The sequence below is a fragment of the Citrus sinensis genome, chromosome 6 (genome assembly GCF_022201045.2).
Source record: "Citrus sinensis cultivar Valencia sweet orange chromosome 6, DVS_A1.0, whole genome shotgun sequence".
NCBI lineage: Eukaryota > Viridiplantae > Streptophyta > Magnoliopsida > Sapindales > Rutaceae > Citrus > Citrus sinensis.
The window spans coordinates 12465485-12472245 of record NC_068561.1 but is presented as its reverse complement, the minus strand read 5'-3'; the positions used below and the strand labels follow the sequence as shown (position 1 = coordinate 12472245).

Sequence of the window (6761 nt, the reverse complement as noted above, 5' to 3'; positions counted from 1 at the left end):
GCAAGAAAATGTTCTGATACGCATTGGCGGATCCATGATGGGAGTAGCTGGATTTAATTTTATCTATATTTGTCCTTGAAAATAATTTTAATAAAATAAGGATTCTATGCGACTAATGAAACTGTGCAAATACAGCAACTCTATAATTTTCTGCTAACGCAAAAATAAATAAATAAATAAATGACGGCCCTCTCATTCAAACGAATATTGCTGGAGTGGGGTGACAGTAGTAAGACTGAAGAACTCAATTAAACGGGCCGTTTCTTAACGAATTATAATTGTTTCCACAAATTATTCGGGAGTGGTTTATAAGACGGAAAAATAGACGGGTTGATTTGTTTTTGACTTCAACCCCTGGCAAGTCAACTTTCCGACCATGCGAATGATTAATTAATGCTGAGTTGCATGCTAAGACCATGCAAATGCTTAATTTGCCTATAAAAACAAACCCAACGAGGCTAACATTGCTTCTTAACACCACAGTCAGAGATTGATTTGGAGTTTAGAGAAAACACTGGATAAAATGCCAAACAACCATGCAAATGATTTCGGTACGACTCAAAGGTTAGTGCAAAATTTCTTAATTAACATGCGTTTTAGGTCATCATTTCATTTTTGATTTAGTTAATTATTTGACAACTTCCTTTCAAACCTACTTACTGTAATGCAATTTTTTCTTCTAATGGAGACAGCGAGAACGAGCGAGGAATGAATTTCTACATCCAGTGTTCTTCCATAATCGTGTTTCTAATCAACACATCGTGCACCCTGCTCCAAGTTAAACTCCAGTCAAAAGATGCCAACCCATTTGACACACACTACAGGGTCATGGTGGCATTCTTTGCTGTTCTGCTAGTACATGCTATACTACTAGCTACTCAAATAAAGCTGCGCCATGCAATTTTTGGCAAGATCAGTCTCCTCGCCGGAGCTCTTGCTTCAATTTTGCTTCTGATAATCCTTGTTCCGCCTGTGGGTTGGTTCAGCTTGGTCTTATGGGTCATTTGCTTTGTAACGGTAGCGCACGCCTGGCATCAGCAACTCTATGACCTGCTTTATGAAGCAACTCCCCAGATATTCAATTTGCTGGGGACAATGATGAATCGCCGCGTTTTGGAGCCACAAAATCAGCAGTCAGCCGTTTAGATGCTCACTGTCAGATTGAAAAAATGAAAATGGAAGTTGGTTTTAGTAAATTTGTATTTTCTTGGTGCGGCATGTGCATGTTTGGACTTTTAATTGGTTATTTTTAGTCTAAGAAATAAGTGTATAGCCGGTACGTAAAAAATTTCTTGATATTCAAATGTATTTTTCAATTCCTTCATACGTATACGGTCGTAGAATTTGGTAAATCATAAGTACGGAAAAAATTCTTCAATGTTCTTACTCAAGTCAACTAGAAATTGTAGTTCAAATTCAGAAACTTCAAGGAAAGTGTGGTTTGAAATTATAAACTTAGCAAGCACTTTATCCACTGCACTCTTATCCTCCTTAGCTTTATTATTCAAAGCAAAAGTTAGAAGTCGCAACAAGAAAAAGGCCACTCGGCTATTTACATTTCTGATAGCCCTCAACAACAGCAATACAGCGGGAGAAAGTTGATGCGAGTAATCGCGTTATTTTTCATTTGTGAAGTCTAAAAAGCCATCGCACTTATAGCAATGTGGTCATCGTAAAACATACGAGGCGTCGCAAGAATTTAGCGACAGCGGATGAGTGGCTGCAAAATGTATGAGCCCCTAAAAAGGCAAAAAGGACAGCCCCATGGAGGGACTGCATCGGCATCGTATTCACATACTAGTACATCAACTAATACCCATTTAACCATTTCAAAATTTAAGCATGAGCAAACAGTTATTAAGTTTGCATTCAAAAGTAAATACAATGACGAAATTTGAATAACAGCCCCCTGCCCTTTCGACCATTTGTCATATAATCTTACTTTTTATAAATTCTAAGCTCAACCACTCCACAACACCTCCATTAATCAAGATTCAAGACCCACCAAATGAAGGAATAAAAAGAATAAATACCCAAAATATAATGTGATAATACAATAGATCACAACACATCAATTCATTTCGTTATAACTATCTGACTATAATAATTAGTAACAATGAGAACCATAAATTGTTTAACATAAATGATGCCTTTGATAAAAAAAATATATCGCTGAAAGGTTCTGGGAAACCTAGGAGTTAATATTCCATGTGGTCCTCCCATATTGATAGAGAAACCAAGTGAGAAACTTATGGAGAAGCCACCAACTAGGCAAACTGATTCATCAACTTTCCAAAGCAGACCATGATCCCTTTTAGATTGTAAGTAGTTTCTAATGCTCTGCTCATCCAAGTACAAGACAATCAACAATTTACAATTGGATGTGTGGATTATGATGTGTCAACACTAATCATAAGTAATAATTTATGTACGCTAAGAATCTGGATCTATGTGTCAAGGAGTTTACCATCTCAGATCAGGAAATCTATAAATAGCTAATAAAGCGAACTAACTTTTAAGAAAATTGTCTAGCGGCTGGCAATTTACGGTTCAGTTCGGTTTTGATCCAAATCCGAAGAACCTAACTGAAACCGATCGGTTTCAAAAAAATGAACCGAAATTTAGATCTGAACCGAAGTTCTAAAATTTTTCAGTTTCTAAATTTATCTAGATTTATAATTTGCTGTTTTAACAGCGAGCTCGCCAGCTTTGGCCCAGTAATCTTTATCAGACAGCATTACCATCAAACAAAGAATCACACGATTGTTAGTCTCCAATCTCTTGAATCAAGTTCACATTTACAAATCTTTTATCCAATAACATAACCAGAGGACAAAAACCAAATACATGCAAGAACCGATGGCTGCGAGACCTATAGCTGAATCACGATAATGTCCGCCGTCTGCTGCGAGCTAATCGATGCTGAACAAGGCTGCAATCTCCCGCGAGTTGGCTAAGATGGTGCCCGGAGACGGAGAGAGTCGAGAGTTATCGTGGCCGTGAGAGAGAGAGAGAGAAGGGGCTGCGGCTGCTCCTGCGCCGCTGCACCTGCTGCGATGGCTGCTGCTCTGCTAAGTTTTAGTCTAGTTAAAAGCTTCGGTTTTTCTTTATCTTTTTCAATTGAAATTTCCATGAACCAATCGGTTTGTGCCTTCAACCGAACCGAACACAAACTATTCGGTCATAAACTACTAAGCGTTCGGTTTTCACTTGTTAACCGAACCAAAATGAACTGAGCAATTTTGGTTCGGTTCGGTAAAAATAAACCGCATGCCCAGCCCTAAATAATGTCCAAACAAGAGAAAAAGCTTACAAAAAAAAAAATTCCAGATAAAGCATCAAACGGTAATCATTTTCTCTTTCCAAATAACTCATAAAGACTAATCATTTTTAGAGCAGAGCAACATGTGAAATAAGGGTATCTTAAACTAGATACCTACCAATAGCATGTACTAGTAAAGCTGACAAAACAGTACAAATTAACTCACTGTTTCAGAAATATATGGTATTCATTTCTTCGGGCTTTTCGTAATGGCCTTTGGTGCCAGATTAAAGGAACTCCCTGTGAAGCTATACACTTCAGCAAAGTCTGTTATACCTGCAAAGTAAAGGCAAAATGAAAGAGAACCCCCATTTTTAATCAAATGCTAGATAAATGAATTGGAAAAAAGCAATTACCATGAAAAACAGGAACTTGCTTCCCCTGCTTTGGCATCTCTGAACTTGTTAGTGTTCTAATTGAGCTTGCAATGCCGGCAAGAACGTTGTTACTGAGTCTCGATATCCCATTTGATCCAATATCAGCTGATTCAGTAATGTAGCATGCCATAATAAGTGCTGGAAAGTCGCTTGTACTCGAGCTGTCCTACTAATGCAATAACTCTAAAAATAAGACAAAAAGTGCCAATACCATTTGAAGGTTACCCTTTAAATTTATGAATCCCAAAATATCTTCACAACCATTAACCTAAATAATCCAACTTTCTCCTTATCGTATTGCCTTCACTAACTGTCTAACCACTTGCATTAGTCTTCCTTCAGCAGAACCTGGAAAGTAATTTCTTACATAAGAATGAGGTAACTTATACACAATATTGATTTTAAAATCACCTTCTATCAATATCAAAAATAACAATTTTGTAAATAAATTGAATGCAATAAATTTTAATTAATTTTGGATTATTCTTTTGCTCTTTGCCTAATTTTTGTGCATCAAAGACTCTTAACTTTACTAAGTAAAAAGATAAGGAAGTTTACCAATAGTAAAGGTCTCATCCATTGGGCATTTTTAAAGGTCCAGAGAATGAAGGGCCTCTCCAAATCCCATTGTTATTTTTGTCTCTGAGTGTTAGTTTAAGCCAAAAGCATGTTTTCCAACTAATTACTCAAGAATCTCACTTTCAATATTCATCACAGCCGTATTGACTACAGGGTAAAGGAAAGAGACAGTCTATCGATTGAACCTTAACAATATGGACTCTTGCCAAGCCAATTGTTGTTTGAAATTCCCATGTGGTGCAAGCCTAATAATCCTGAAAAATGTCAGGACCATTGTTTAATTAATACTTTAGACAAGAGTGAAAACTGAAAAGAATCATAAATTTTCTAAACATATAATAGTTAAAAGGAAAATGGAAAAAGGAAGAAACAGAATAAAAAAAACTCTAATACAAGGAAATATAGATGATCTAAATAAAAAATATGGGAAAATACTATGCTACGATCAATCGCTTCTACTGCTTCAACCTGGACACTTATACTAATTTGAGAGAATATACTCAACTAGTAAATTGTAATTATTCACATACTTCCACTCTAAACTAATTACAATCGCAAGTTCCAGAACAAGAGCCAATGATTTGATAGCGTTTCAAACAGAATTGAAAACAAGTAACTCAATTTATATGATGAATTTAGACAAATCTGGCTCCTTATTATAGCAATGCCAGCAATAAACAGTGATATTACATGGGAATTTGGCTAGTAGGTTGAGTGATATTGGCTAATCATCTGGCATTTAATTAATTATGCAAGATGATTATCAAATACTTCGGTACAAATTCAGCTCTCTGTCTCATAACCATTTTCACACATACCACACACGAATAAATAATGTGATACAGTATCAGCATCAATCAATTGCGAAGCAATCAAGGTATTACTGGTCACTAATCATCATTGGCATGCTTCAATAAAAGCTATGAAATTGGAAATGATAGAACCTCACCTAACAATTTCGAGCCTTTTATGTTGAATCAAAGCTACTTCTAAGCGAAGATTAGAAAAGATCTTCATCTCTATCTCTCTGTGAACTCAATTGCGTCCAATGCACCATCATCTTGAGAATGGAACTGAAACCATCGGATTTCAGGAGTTTTCAATTGATAGCGCACATGAAAGTGTTGACGATGGCAGCAAGTGACAATGATGGCGTGAGCTTTAGATGAAAACAAACGTTAGGGTTTTGACTATTTATAACTTAAGACGGTTCTATCTATCCTTTCATGTAAAGCATCATCAACCTCTTCCTCGTGCATTTTGGGCAAATAGGCTAAAGTTTTCATTTGGTCGAAAAGAAACCCATACGAATCGTCTGACAATGAGCACTTCTTCCCCGTCCAAGAGCTCCAGTGACCGTGCAAGCACTCAAAACACTAGTGAACGTAAAATCATTGGGCTCTAACACTGAATTTCTCATCATACAATAAAGGTGTAAAAACATATCAACCTCCCATTCTTGAGCAAAGGCAGCAATGATGGCTGTCCATGACACTACGTTCCTAACGGGCATTTTCTCAAACATTTTATATACATCAATATTTTCGCCGCATTTGCCGCAAAAACTGATCAAAGAACTCCCTACATAAACATTTGCAACAAACCCACTTCTTACAGCTAAGCACTGGTACTGAGTACCACCACGGATGTTCCGTGTAGACCCACATGAAGTCACTGGCATTTGACAAAAAAACTCGCATCAATTTTCAGCCGTTCCCTGTGCAAATCATGATGCATGGAGATTGAGTTCTCCACATCAACAACAGAAGTGTCAAGCAACTGATCAAATACATTTGATGATCCAAACGTTGAATTTGTACCGGTGAAATCATGGTTAAATTGTTGCGAATGGAGATGCTTGGAATCTGTTTGTAGAAAGTCCTGAATGAGCCAAAGACGGACTTCGGTCTTTGTACTGACTCTAGTTCTGGGCGACATGATATCAACTATCAAGGACTCTCAGAGCCTTGTGTAAGCTCTTACTTGACGATGTCTGTTTCAATTTTTGTGAACAGGAAGACCTATAGATGATTGATAGAGTTTGGCGACTTTGTATAGCACAACAGGGTTTCTTTTTTGTACATGTTCGAAGAAAAATAATATTCACACCTGACAAAACCCCGTGAAAACATGCAGCCTATGATTCATTTGTGAACTAATCTAAGGGCTTAGTGCTTGGTCGTGCTTGTAAGCATGTGTGTTCTAATACGGGCATCTTTGCCGCACCTTCGGTTTAATTAATTAATATACAATTGGGATTAGGGTAAGCATTCCAAATATAAGGACAAAATTAAATCTTTTAAATTTCTAAAATAGTAACATTCTATTTTTTTTTTTTTAAGAAACGTATCTAAATTACATTAAAAAAATAAATTTTTGTTTTCTAAAAGTAAAGGGTGGATAAAGTTTAAATTAATTTTTCAAGACTCTACTTCTCTTAAAAGAGTAATGCTACACATTCCAAAATTTTTATCATAAAAATA

At 36.5% G+C, this 6761-nt stretch overlaps 1 long non-coding RNA gene across 4 annotated transcripts; it reads right to left on the bottom strand.

The window, feature by feature from the left end:
• Positions 1 to 2005: 2005 nt before the first annotated feature.
• LOC102607956 (uncharacterized) lies at positions 2006 to 6513 on the bottom strand. 4 transcript variants are annotated; one of them, XR_003066075.2, is made up of 5 exons: positions 5228 to 6513; positions 4258 to 4532; positions 3679 to 4047; positions 3489 to 3598; positions 2006 to 3068 (listed from the first exon to the last, which is right to left on the bottom strand). It is a non-coding gene; the product is annotated as an uncharacterized LOC102607956 (long non-coding RNA). The 4 variants fall into 4 exon arrangements; XR_003066074.2 differs by having other exon boundaries at positions 2011 to 3280; XR_370932.4 differs by lacking the exon at positions 2006 to 3068 and having other exon boundaries at positions 3332 to 3598.
• Positions 6514 to 6761: the final 248 nt, after the last annotated feature.